This window comes from Glycine max, chromosome 19 (assembly GCF_000004515.6).
Source record: "Glycine max cultivar Williams 82 chromosome 19, Glycine_max_v4.0, whole genome shotgun sequence".
Taxonomy (NCBI): domain Eukaryota; kingdom Viridiplantae; phylum Streptophyta; class Magnoliopsida; order Fabales; family Fabaceae; genus Glycine; species Glycine max.
Window position 1 is genome coordinate 5,875,653 of NC_038255.2, and position 15,595 is coordinate 5,891,247.

Below are 15,595 nucleotides of genomic sequence, written 5' to 3' on the forward strand. Positions count from 1 at the left end.
ATGAAAAAGAAAAGATGATAAGATAAACTCCATTTATCACCTTAATACCTCAATATAGTGCAAACTTTACATTATTTATATGATAATCCTAATGAATGACAATTATACATGTGTCGACATCTAGTATTTTAGGAAATTAAAATAAAATTAAATAATATTAAAAGAATAATATCTAAATTATCTACTATTTAAAAGTCACTTATTTGGACTTCTTTAGACTCATCCTATGGTTGCCAGATATGCTTACACCTTGTCCTCAAAGTCATTAAGAAATGGGCTTGGGATTGGAGTTTTTTTTAATGGTTGAAGAAAAGGAAATTAAGTGATATAGAGATGAGTTTGGAAAGAAAAAAAAACCCTTGAACCATTGGATCCCCATCTTTCAATTGCTTGTCAATTGTCATATGCTCTCTACCTAGCAAAACAATATTTCCTTTTTACATGAATATTTTTACTTTCTTTTAATGTTGCACCCCAAGCTTCCCTTCCTATTTTCATACATTTCATGTTTAGCTGGATTTTTTTATTGGTCCAGTCACACAATCTCCTTCATCCTTCATGAGTTAATGGATAATCAATGTGTTGCCAAAGGATCCCCAAGAGTCAAGACATTGAGTCAAGACCTTGTGTGCTAAAGTCAAGTAACTCGATTATACTTGCAAGCCCGAGTATAATTCATTCTTTGTGTTGTGAGCCTACTTCAAACAGTTTTTGATTACTGATGTTTTTGTCACAATCAAGTGATTGTTAACGTCTCCATATGTGTGTACACTATGGTCATGTTTTCGTTTCTTGAATTCATTTGGAATATTTGTTGTTGATTCTGAATGAGTGATCCTTCTTAATTTAAAATTATTGCCTCCTAGTCGATCGACTGTTAATCTTGTTATGGGCTGATTATCTTGCAATCATGCCTTGTTAAACTACTTGATAACCTGTCATGTTGTTACTTTCGTTATGATTAGCTAGAGAGAGACTTTTGCCCTTGCCAATCACATTAAGGTGTTTCGAGAGGAAGTTATGCATGATCCTGGTTAACCGTAGATGGAAGTCAAGCTTAGTGAGTGTCATACTTGTGTTCCTTGAGGATGTGCTTAGTTTATGACCTAAGTGCGAGATTGAGAATCTTATAGGTGTAGTACCCATAGAAACCTGTAACCGTAGTTATTGGGAGATGTTTGGTATAGAGTTGTGGACATGAAGTTCTGTATTAATTGCATGAAGTTCTGGACATGTAATTTTTATTATTTTGTTTCAAATGCCGAGTCTTTAGTTCATTCTCTAGAGTTTTGGATGACCTTGTTTTGAGACGAAAATATTTTCATACCCTTAATTGATAAGTTTTTAATTTGATGATAAATGCGAATGTGAACCTTTTACCCACATGAACTCATTTATGTTTATAAAAAAATCATTTTATGTAATTTTGCATTTCCGTGTATTTTATTATATAGATATGTATATTGGGATAGAGGGTATCACATAAATCACTTCTCAAGACCAAACATCTTCTCAATAATATTGTTATTATTCTTTTTCTTCTATTGCAGACCATCAAGGTGCTAAACATGATTAACTTTGTGGAAACCCATTTGTGTCAATAAAGTGTTTAAATATAGCTTATACCATGAATTTTTTTCTCCTTTGTGTGTATGTGGTATTTAAGTATGAAATCAACAAATGCCATGACTTTTGTTCCACAGTATAGGATTGAAACATACCTTCCACTTTTAAGTTTTGTATATACTGGCTTGACCTTCCATGTTATTTCTGTAAATTTTAGATAATGATTTGGAAGAAATGATGCTATGAAACTTCCTTTAGAAAGTGTCTAGACGGGCTACTCCAATGTTGAAAACATAAATTAAAATTCTTAGTTTTGAGAAATCAGATGACTTATTGTAGTAGCACTCCTTCCACTCTATAGAGGATTTATTATATTCTTGTAGTTACTTTTTACATAGTTTAAAAAAACCATTGTTTTGTTGACATCTTCACATTTTTTTTCCTTTTAGAAGAAGGCCAAAAGGTATCAACATTAGATTTGCCCCCATGGTAAATCTATTCCATGACATGTATCTCTAATTATTTTTCTTAGATAAGGGAACTTGATAACATTGTGTGGTTGAGGAGCCATACAAATTATAGAAGCCAACTTTTACCTTTGTTTTTATTAATTTTTGAAACATTTTTTTATTTATGTTGCAGATTCGTAGAGGAAAACTTTGTATAACTTAGATTGTGAACTATATGATGCTAATCATGGGATTGAGAGAGTGTCATGTTATTTCATTTTCTAATTGGTAGTATGGATAGTGTTAGACTAAAGATTTGTATTCTTTTACTCACAGGCATGCGTGACCACTAGGAGAGAAGTTTGGTTCTCTTCTCGTTTTCTTATTAATCTGCACCTTGTAGGATACTTTTTCTTGCTATATTGATGAATTGCCTTAATCTAGCTTTAAATATTAGATGCACATTTGATTACAAAGAGCTACAAGCCTACAACTATGAAATCTAAGGTTGTTTCTTTATATCAAGGTTAGGGTGATATTATTATGCTAGAATAGTTATGATATCAATATGTGATAATTTTGTATTGTGATACCCTTTACCTCGACATATATATATAGTGAAAGGAAACATATAATATCGGGAGTAATTTAAAAAGATTTACTTAAAACTCAATATAAAACCTCAATGGAGTAAAAGGTTCAGATTCACCAATTAACCAAGTTAAAACTTATTGGTAAGAATATAAAAACATGTCATGACTTCAAACAAAGATCGTACCGGTATTACAACTGAAATTCCAATGAGAAACATAGACATAAATTATGTTCAACTACATATCTCAACTAGCATATGATAAAAATAACATAAAACCCTAAGCCCCAATGCCACATCTTATTAGAGTACAATATCCCAGCATCCTCTAGCATGAGGTTTTCCATAGCCATCCACCTAACCATCTGCTCCCACAAACACAAGATTTGAGATCATCACGGGATCCAAACACAAACAATACATAGGGAGTGAGTTATCACATTCCTAGCAAATAGAGAGAAACAAGACAACATGTAAATATACATATCATACAAATGAAATACAACTTACTTAAACACAACTCATGCCATTCCAACACTTATCGTATAACATCACGTCTCAACACAACAAGTTTCACACATTTTCACATCATTCACATACTCAAGAATCAAAGTACAATATCACTTAACCAGTCAATAATGATCAATACACAAGCATTATGTAACAAATATACTAAAACTCAATCCTAGATACAATGTGGTACCATGTTAGTAAAAAACCTCGTTGGGTGCTCAGGAGTGCATGACAAGATAGACCACACGCTGGTAAGTTAGGTCGCTGTCACTAGGTGAAATCATAGGGAGACTAGTCAGGGTCACGCTATTTTGCGAGAATGCTCCAACCATGTGGGATGAACACATGCTTAAAAGAACACTCAAATTGGGTGTATTTATCCCCAAGACTTAGATTCCGAAGAGTCTGTCAGGGCACCTCCCTTCTGATTTAGGTTTAACCCATAAAACATTTTAACATGCAGACTCTATCTATGAACTATACAAAACACATGACTCTTCAACTGTTCTCCAAATAATTTTAACTAGTCGCGCCTTAAAGTGAGTCAACTTGTCAGGTTCCCACAGTGGAGCCCATCATAAAACTCGTCACACATTAACTCGTCACCCTTAAAGGATTTTACAGTTGTGTGATTGTACAGTTCATAGCTCACAACTCAATGCATACAATATCTAAATACACATGTATCTTACAATTCAACACATACTCAATTTATCACATTCACCCAATCTCAATTACAATGTTATAATCCCAAAGCAACATGTTAAAGGGTCTTACAGTTGTGTGATTGTACAGTTCAGTTCATAGCTCACAATTCAATGCGTACAACATCTCAATACACATGTATCTTATAATTTAACATATACTCAATTTATCACATACAACCAATCTCAATCATAATGTTATAATCTCAAAACAACATGTTATCACACCTCATGAATCATATACACATCACACAATATTAATATTTACATGACACAAAACATGTATATATTAAATCAAACTATATTATTTTCAATTAAAAATAGTTAATAAACAATTAAACTTAAAAAAAACATTAAAAGCATTTCCAAGCGTGAATAACTCATCCTTAATCTCTAACTGGCTCATGTGTGTAGTTCAACAATGATAGTAGCATCTCTAGTGGTTCCCTAAGATTTCTCAAGTTTTTCCTTTGGTTACTCTGTTAAGGCTTCCAAGCATTAGAGAGAAGGAAAATAGATTGGAGTCTAAATTTCACTATCTTTGTGCGAGGGATATATCTATTTCTACAGATATTGTTTTGAAAATCCCATCGGTGGGAAATATGTGAATATGAGTTCCTAAGATGATGTCTGAATTTCAAGATGATCCAACGGTTAACAAGTCTGAGACTGTAGTTTTACTAGGACAGGTTTGGATGTATAGGAAAAGAGAGAAGGATTTGGAAGAGAAAGAAGGAAGAATGAATTTGGGAGGAAGAGAGAACAGAGAACTTACTTAGGTTTATATAAAAACTACTCTAACGTTAGAAGGGAAAGGACTACTATTTATATGCTTGAGTACTCTGAGCCTATAATTTATCTTATTTTTCTTTATTTTATTATTTTATAAAAATGAACTATATTTTACTCTTTTATTGAATAAATAACCAATTAAAACACCCTTTATTTACTAAAACATGATTTTACTCTAATTATTTTCTAATACTATGAAACCCTTATTTTAATTAACAAAAATCATTTTCTCTCATTTATTTAATTTCTAAAAACTCTATTAATTTCTGATCCACATAACTAATCATTTAAACTCAATTTCAACCCAATATATCACCCCAAAATATTTAATTAATTCAATTAGTTATAAAAACTCAAAATACATATTTAATAAATATCAATATATATTTATTTACCAAAAACTAGGATGTTACATGTATCACTTCACCAAGATTTCACGCACGATACAACTTGATTGATGTCGTACATAGAAGGTTTCACAACCATCATCCAAAGAATTCATTGATTTGTATACCATTTGAAGGAAAGGTGTACAAATTTCAAAAAAGAGAAAAGAGAAAATCAATGTTATGGACAAATGGAAATTGTTGAAATTTTTTATTCCAATAATTAATTTGGACTAATATTATAAAACAATTATATTAGCTATTTATCATTAGTGGATTTTATTTAATGAGATCAAATTAAGTGAACCTGTTAGACAACTAAATCAGATGATATGAACTTAAATGAACAGATATCAGTGTTGGCTCATTAGGGAATAATGAGAACCCTATTAGGTTAACACGTTATAAGAAGGCTATGGTCCCTAATATACCATGTAGCCACTGGTTGAGGATCTGAAGAGTTACGAAGGTCTTATTGAGGAATAAAGAGGTTCAAATTGAGGCAGAACCATGAAGCCACTGGTTACGCTGTTAGTCTGTTATCCGTTGTCTCTACACCATTTTGTAATAGATCCTAGAAAGAGCGCATAGATTAGAAATCACATAAGGATTTAGATTCTATTGCGTTTGTTTGATCAATTATTATGAGTTTAGGTATTCCTAAAACTCTTCTTGATAATATAATGTAATGTGTTCCTGGTAGTTATTGATATTTTATAAGGATCTCCTAAAATTCCAACAAGTGGTATGAGAGCCACCATTACCGTTGAATTATTGAGATATAAAGTTCTTTGATTTGTATTTTATACTTGAATTGCTTTGGTTAAATGAACCCTAATTTTATTTTGAGATTTTTTAAATCATCGAATTGATTAATTATTGGTTTTAGTAGATCATGATATAATGCTTAGTAGAATAGTAAACATAACAACAATGATCGGTTAAATTCTACCTGATTTCTTCATTTCGTAAGAGGAATGCTTGTTAGTTTGTTCTAATTCTAAAGGCTTAAGTCACTTTGGACTTATATATCTCTTTATTATATATAATGATATTATTTGTTCTTAACCACATCAATGTGAGAACTAAGATTGGTTTTTCTCTCTCTCAATAATCTCTCTTTTTAAGTTTAACTAAACTGATCCATGTTTCAACTAGCTAGTCAGTTGAAGATTGCTAACGTGTGGTTCTCATGTTCATATATTATCATGAAAATAACCATTTAAGAGATAAGGATTTCTAAATGTAGTAGGTGCTAAATTGTGTATGTGATTTATGTTTTTTTGCATATACAAATTCAATATTATTTATGGATGTGATATTTAGTTGTTGTATTTTAAGTATACATCAATGATAGTGTTAAATATAATTGAAGGATATTATATTTATTTTTCGTAATTAATGTTTTATATTTTTTGCTACCATGATTGGGTATAAATTTAGCAGTAACAAATTCTTTCCATTTATTTGTATGTCCAGTATTTTTTTTTAATTAAGTTAATCAATGCAATATATTGCCAAAGTAATCCCTATTGTGAAAATTGATTTGATTAGAATTACATATATATTAATATGAAATTATTTATGCGAATTGTGTTTGGCCCAAAGATGCAATTTGGCCAAATAATATTGTACCTGTGACGATAAATGTGTAACAATTATAAGGTATTTTCATGTGAATACTAGTCGGTTGAAAGAAAGACTATTATTTGATAAAATTTATTATCAATATTTGATTATTGCGTTGAGAATGTCAATTATAAATTAATTTCTCTGTCCAAAGATTAGGAATTAGAATTAATGTTGTGCTAGGTATCTTGTGATGGATCCAATATGCAAAATATTTGCACGCTTTGTTATATATATTTTGATATAACTTAATTATATGTAAAAGTTGTGTAATTTTAAGACCTCCCATTTATTATATTAAATTGTCTTGTATTTTTGGTTAAATTGATTGAAACAACATGTTGCCAAAGTAATCTTTGTTGCGTAAGTTGATTTGATTGAATTTACATTGATGATGCATGAAATTATTCATGTAAATTGTGCTCGGCTCAAAAAAAGACACAATTTGGCAGAATAATTACATGCTTGCGATGGTAAACATGTGGTGATGATAAATAGTGTGATCTTCCATGTGAATAATGAAAATTCCAAAGACAATCATTATTTGATCAGAGTGATAATCATATAATTTTTTCATGTGAGCAATGGAATGCCCAAAGATAACCTTTGTTTGACAAAACTTATCACCAATGTTTGATTAATACGTTAAGAGTACCACTTGTCGTTACTCTTTTTCAGTCCAAAGATTGAGGATTAATGGTGTGCTTGGTATCTTGTTTGGGTCTTAAAATTTATCATTAAGATTATTAGTGCATTGTATGTTTATTGTTCTCTTCTTTAATTGATGTTGTTGCTACTCCTGCAGTTTAAATTATTCATATTATTTGAATCTCAAAGCTGCATGTATAAAATTTAGAGTTTGAAAAGAGTAAGTTGAGAGTTAAGGATATTGTATAGTTTTCTATTTTTTTTTCTAGAGAAGAAACAAGAGAATAAGATAAGGAATTTATTTGTTGCTTTTTGTAAGATGAGACATATAAAAAAAGTCCCAATTACACTATTTAGTGTGTGAAGAATGGGTAAACTTCTCATTTTTGTTTGTTTTCAAGTTAATTTAGTTTTGTACCAAAAAACGTTACTGGGTAGATTTTGGTTCTATTACTCACATAAGCATGTCTATATGATGCTACTTATGGAGTCATTCGCCAAGTGATAATGAAAGATTCATCTATGTGTGCGTTGACATAAAGTTGCAGTTGAAGCTATGAGAACTTTTATGTTGCTTTAAAAAACTCAATTTCATTTGAATTTGGTTAACACATATATTGAGCCATTTATCAAACCAAATTTTATTTCTAATTTGGACAAATTTAGTTATTTTTGTTCAATTAGAAATAATAAAGTTAGTCTCTCGTGTGATTCAAATGCTGCAAGTTATGAGTTCTTTTATGGATATTTGAGTGTTCCTATTGCAAACAATTTTGGGTGGTACAAAACTTAAAATTAAATAAGAATTTCGTCACTTTATAACATAAGCGCTTAAGTCATATCTCTTAATAGAGAATTTGGATGCTTGTGTTATAGGAAATCATGGATCCTTTATATTGTTTGGACTTTATAGTCTAAATTGAGTATATAAAAGGAAAATAAACAAATAAAATGGAATTCGGGTGTTGAAAGAACTAAGGATGTCTTAGAACTAATACATACATATATTAGTGTTCTATTCCTTATAGATTCATGGAATGAACAAATGTATTTTATTATGTTCTTAGATGATTCCTCTTTATTTAAATTAAGAGAAGTTTTGGCCTCTAGACATTTAGTCTTTCAAAGCTGAAGTTGAACTTCAACTAGAAAAGAAAATTAAGGTCGTCAAATTTGATCATGGGGAGTACTACGGTAGATATGAAATATGGTGCAATGTTCGGAGTCCCCCATGTGTTTTCTTCAATAATTATGAAATTGATTTACTACATATAATGTTAGGCAAACCTAGCATAAACAAAGTTGCATAATGGTGAAATTAGACTTGTGCGAATATGGTAAGAAATTTGATTCTTGTATGCCAAAGTCACTTTAGGGAAAGACATTAAAGAATGCAATTTATATCCTTTTAGGGTACCAAATAAAGTAGTCACTAATAACCCCTATAGGTGTGAGCTAGGAAAATCCCAACATTAGGCAGATGCACATTTTGGGATGTCCAGTCGAAGCAATGCCTTATAGGTTGCATGAAGGTAAATTGGACTTAAAGATAATTAGTTACAATTTTTTTTGTTACGTCTAAAGCTCTCATGTATAAGTTATGCAATCCCACTTTAAGATCATGTATGAGACATGCAAGAATTCTTGAGGAAATTGAGTTTGGAGGGGAAGGAAACATAAGGAGTGTTGTATTTAAAGAATAATCTATTATTGAAAATAGATAAATCTTTCTGCTTACCATTGTGCAAGAAACGGACATGATAACTAAATAATGATGTTACTCCTAACATTATTAAAAGACAAGACAACAATGAGATTTTTTCTCAAGCACCACCTAAACTTTAAACTCAATAACCTCAAGAAGTGTCATTAATAAGATCTTTTAGAGAGAAAAAAATTTAATTTGATATGATTATATTCTATTTCTTTAAGAAGATGAATGTGACATTAGGTTGACCGAGAAGGTTTAATCGACTTTAGTCAAGTCATGTTGTGTTCTAACTCTCAAGTGGATTGATGTCATAAATGATGTAATAAAATTGATGGTTGAACATGACATTTGAGATATCGTCAAATTGCCTGAAAGTATGAAACCCATAAGTTGAAGATAAATATTTATAGTCAAAAGAGATTCAATGGGTAATATTGAGATATATAAAGTTTATCTTATCATCAAAAAGTTTTACAAGAAGGAAGACATTGATCACAAAGAGACTTTTTATTTTATTTTAAATTTATTATTTTCGTATTATATGTTGATGACATCCTACTATCATCATACAATTTATTATTGCAAAACAGTTATATTGCAATTTATCATGTATGCTTAAGTTTTTTTTTTATTGTCCTGAAATAATTTTTAGTGGGAGTCCTAAGGTGATATATGAGTGATCTTGGTATGCAACACTAGAAAGTAGTAAAACACATAATGTGCTAATTCAAGGGAACAAGAAACCACATGTATTCATATCGAAAGTCTATAAGCTCAGAGATCATTGGATATATTTTGACTTTGATTTTTATGGAATATCTTAATAACAATCACTCCACATAAAGATCCTTATTTAACCATATTGTGAAGTTAATATTTTTTGCTATGAGACATCATACTAGAATTTATGACTGCTAAATTATTGTAACTAGTTTGTTTGTTGTTGCCAACATTAAGAAGCCATCAGGTGTTTATTGGGACAATATCTTAGCGGTCTTATTAATGGTTCAACCAAGTAAAAGTTTGTTGACATAAAGTATTTGGTTGTTAAATAAAGAATTCAGAAAATACGTATTTGTATAGAACATACATGAATTCATTCCATACTAGTTGATCCACTTACTAAAGATCTGACACCTAAAAGTTTTTCTCATAAGCACTGCTCATATGGATGTAATTCTTTATAGTACCTTAGTTTAGTGAAAGTCTTGCTTATGTTCTATATCTTATGACTTTCGAACATTTTGTTGTTTGGATTTTTTGCAGAAATAAAGTTGAAGTTTATCATTTTATTATAAGCTTATTTTGTTTGCAATATTTATGTTGTGTTTGGATTGATCTATGAAACAATAACGTTCTCATAGAAATTAAGAACAATGAACAACAGTGAAATTAAAGGAACGATGAACAAGTTCAAGTACAACTCCAAATGAAAATGGAAAAATGGAACTCAGTAATAAAACAACAATGATCAATTAGTTTGCCAACAGCCACAACATTTGCAGAACCTGAATCATGAAGAATAGAAAGGTAAGGTGAATCAGAGAGGGTCAGAGAGGACAATGAAGATATTTCATAGGGACATACCACACACATAATGAGCTCATGGCACAAAATTCTTCAATAAAACGTTCTCTCTCCTTTGCCTCACACTTTTCCTTCAGTCCCCCACTTGCGGATCATGCTCCACATGGCTTTTCTGATTAACTAATTTTCCCTCCTTATCAAACTCAACATTTCTTCCCGTGCACGTTACAATACTCCCTCCATCAAGAGCAACCTTGTTCTCAAGGTTGAACTCTGAAAATGACTCTTGAATCTCTTGAACATCCTCCCAAGTGGCTGTAGAAGGACCCAAGGAATCCCATTGGATTAGGACTTGAGGCACTGATTTGGAATGATGCATGACAGTGCGGAAACTTAGGACTTGAAATGGTTGTACGGAAGGGCCAAACTCCGTAGTCGTCAGGGGCAAAGGTATATATTGCTGTGAAGGACCTCCAACAAATTTTTTGAGTAACGAAATATAGAACACCGGATGAATTCAAGTTGTATCCGCTAGCTTGAGCTTTTATGCTACATTTCCAATTCTTGCATCCACCTCAAAAGGTCCAAACTAACACATGCTCAACTTTTGAATCTTGCATAAGGCCATTGAATGTTGTCTGTACGGTTGCAACTTAACCAGTACCAATTCACCCACCTCAAATTGCAAGTCTCTATGTTTTCGAATAACGTCCAGCTTTGTTGTATCCATAGCCACTCCCTGACCTGACAGCGTATGGCCTAAATACTCAATTTCTGTTACTCCAAAGGAGCATTTAGAAAAACATGCATACAATTAATGTTGCTGAAGTATTTTCATGACTACCTCCAAATGGTAGAGATGATCATTCCATGAAGAACTATATATGAGGATATCATAAAAAAAGATGAGAACAAACTTTCGTAATACATCCTTAAAGATATCATTCATCATACCTTGAAACGTAACCGGTGCGTTAGTCAATCTAAAGGGCATGACCAACCACTCGAAATGGCCATGATGCATGCAAAAAGCGGTTTTATGTCTGTCCTCAGGTGCTAATAGAACTTGATGATAACCGGAACGCAAATCCAGCTTCGAGAAAAAGGAAGCACCAAATAACTCATCAAGCAATTCATCCACGGTGGGCATTGGAAAGCTATCCTTTATCGTAATGGCGTTAATAGCTCGATAATTAGTACATACATGCCAAGAACCATCCTTCTTCTTTACAAGGATTATGGGAGAGGAAAAAAGACTCTTGCTTGGTTGAATAATCCCCTCTTTAAGCATATCACCCACTAACTTCTCTATTTCCTCTTCTTGGCTGTGGGGATAACGATATGGCTTCACTTTGATAGGGCCTGAGCCTTCAATTAATGGAATATAGTGATCTTGAGTGCAGTGGGGCGGCAATGAAGTTGGGGTAGCGAACACCGAAGCATAGTTACACAATAGAAGAGCCAATTCGGGTTCCATGTCATCTGACAGCTCTGGTAATGGAATAGCTTGAGCAGTAGGATCCACCATCTTAATTGTATATACTTCAGCAATAGAATGGGTGTTAACCATACGACGAATATGATGTAAATGAGCTTGTATTGGAACATGATCCACTTCACCTTGTAACGTAATAAATTTATTCTCATGTAAAAATATCATATTCAATGAGGCATAATCAGCCACATGAGGCCCAATGGTCTTCAACCAACTAGCACCCAAAATAAGATCAACTCCAGAAATAGAGAGAAGATATACTGGTAATTGAAACATATTGCCTTGCGCCTGAATAATCCAATTCTGCACCATACCTTCAGCTGCCACGTAATTACCATTCCCTACCATCACCTTAAAAGAGAGAGCTGGCTCAACAAGAAGCTTCAAAAACTTAGCAATGCGAGGTTGCATAAAATTGTCAGAACTACCACCATCTATCAGCACTGTGACTGATAATTTGCCAATAAATTCCAAAAATCGAATTGTACCCACACTTTTACCTCCTTTTAATGCATTAAGTGACAAATGATGATTATCCACAACAGTTTCCTCCTCAATGAACTGCTGTCCAGTGTCAAGGGGTGAGTTCACATCGTCCATAGAAGTCTCATCAAGTTGAAAAAACAAAAACTGCCGGTTAGGACACTGATGATTGAATGTAAATTTTTCATCACAAAAATAGCATAATCCTTTCTCTCTACGAATTTGCATTTAAGCTGGACTCATTTTTCAGACTTTAGTATCTTTCAATTGTGGAGCATTGGGAGTAGGAAGTGAGGATCTGGGCAATGGCTTAGGTACATTTTATGAAACGACCGTAGAAGACGAAGATATGAGAGAATAACGTCAAATAGGTACAGTGCCTGGCTTAGTAACAAGCAAATATCTCTCCTCATACAATTTGGCCAACACAACCACTTTCAACAAGGAAGTTGGTAACAAGGCAACTACATCTCTACGTATTTCAGCATGAAGACCACTCAAAAAGAAATTCAACAAAGCATCATCCGATAGACCCGAAGATCTATTTGCAAGTGACATGAATTTCAAATAATAATCTGAGACTATACCGGTTTGTTGCAATTTGAAAAGCTTCGCCATTGGACAATTGAAGGGAGAGGGACCAAACTGCAATTTTAGCATCGTTGTCAATTCTACCTAAGTCTTAACTGCAGAGAGGCATTGCAACATTTGGAACCACGGTAAAACATCTTTTTGAAAGTGTATTGCAGCGATATCCGCTCTATCCACATCAGGTGTATGATGATAATCAAAAAACTTCTCAGCTTTAAAAATCCATTCCAGCACTGAAGAATGACCATCAAAATGAGGAAAACCTAGGGAAATATCTCTGACATGAAACGCACTACGAAGTGGAGTTACCCCGCATGTGGAATTATTTCTCGGTGAACCACTGTTGAACGGAGGTTGCGATTGAGATTGTAACAGCAGATCTAACGATTGTTGGATCTGATCCATATGAGCTTGAGCGTCCATTTGCACTTGCTTCGTATGAGCTCATTGTTTCTGATCGTGAAGATCCAAGAGCTCCATTAATTTCTTGATATCGTCAGCTTGACCACGAACTTCAGCTTGCAAATCTTTCAAATGCGTGTTCTCTGCCATGGCGTCAATGAAAGCACTAATGAAATAGTAATGTTCTCACAAAAATTATGAACAATGAACAATAGTGAAATTAAAGGAACGATGAACAAGTTCAAGTACAACTCCAAATGAAAATGAAAAAATGGAACTCAGTAATAAAACAACAATGAAACAGAAATTAAACAACAATGATCAATGAGTTCGCCAACGATCACAACATTTGCAGAACCTAAATCATGAAGAACAAAAAGGTGAATCAGAGAGGGTCAGAGAGGACATAAAAGATATTTCATAGGGACATACCACACGTATAATGAGCTCATGGCACAAAATTATTCAATAAAACGTCCTCTCTCCTTTACCTCACACTTTTCCTTCGGTACCCCACTTACAGATCATGCTCCATGTGGCTTTTCTGATTAACTAACTTTCCCTCCTTATCCAACTCAACATCTCTATAAAGAATAAAGTTTGGATCAATTGGAAATAGGCATGATTGAGATCATATTGCATATAATTTTTATGCTTCTTATCTATATTGACCTATGTCATTGAATGTATTGATGTGGTGGTGATTGGGGTCTAGTTACATTTGTTTTAGTGACGAAAGCCATAGTGACTCCATTATTGATACATGAGATGAACCAAGTTGTTAAGGTAGAAGTTTAAAGGTAAATAGCGTATGAATGTGCGCTTAAGAATTTTGATATTATCGTTACAATATGTAACCCAAGTGGGAGATTGTTGGAATTTTTTATTCCAATAATTAATGTGGGCTAATATTATAAAACAATTATATTAGTTATTTATCATTAGTGAATTTTATTTTATGTGATCAAATTAAGTGAACCCGCTAGACAACTAAATCTCATCATATGGACTTAAATGAGCAAATGTTAGTGTTAGTCCATTAGGGAATAATGAGAACCCTATTAGGTTAACACGTTATAAGAAGACTATGGTCTCCAATATATCGGGCCGTCACACAGTTTTCCTTCTGCCCATCTCAAGAGTTACAAAGGTCTATTGAGGAATAAAGAGGTTCCGGTTGAGAATGAACCATTAAGCCACCGGTTACGCTGTTAGTCGGTTATCCGTTGTCTTTACACCATTCCGTAATAGATCCTAAGAAGAGCCTATAAATCAGAAATCACATAAGGATTCAGATTCCGCATCAATTATTATGAGTCCAGATATTCTTAAAACACTTCTTAATAATCTAACTTAATATGTTCTTGATGATTTTTAATATTTTATTAGGATTTTCTAAAATTCCAAGAGCTAAAGTTAATCAACAAGATAAATGATGTGAATCTTACGGGGCGGAACGCTTGATACAGGTTACAGAGTTTGGATGACGCCACTTCCGGTGAAGGAAGATAAGTCAGAGTAGACGCCACTTCCGGTGAAGGAAGATAAGTCAGGGTAGACCCCACAAAGATTACCTTGATAAGTCTGAGATTGGTTCAACAAGGAACCCAGAGAGAAGCTCTCACCAAATTTTATCAAATACCAAAAGTTTTTTTTTTACTGAAAGCAAAAACCAATACTTATAGTGTATCTGAACAAAAAAGATAAAAATAGATATGTACCTTCTAAACAGTTTGGGCCAAAATTACAATAAATAAAAATTATAACTAAAAAACATATTTAACTTGGGCCTTCAAATTAATCTGGGCCTTCAACAACAATTAATAGTCTTGATAGTGTCTCTGCCTCTGGGCCTTCATTCTTTTCCACTTGGGGGCTTTGTCCTTCTCCCCTTGGACCTTCGTCCTTCTCCACTTGGGCCTTTAGCCTGTATTTGGCCAGTTTCAGGATTCTCATCATTCCCTTCTTCTTGGAAAACGTTTGCCCTCAAATGTCCAGGATCATAACCAGGTTCAAATACCACTTCCTTCCTTTTCTTGTTGGCTTGCTTGGCATAGCTTTCATTCTTCTTTGCAATTTGCACCTTCACTTGGTCATACAATCTTTT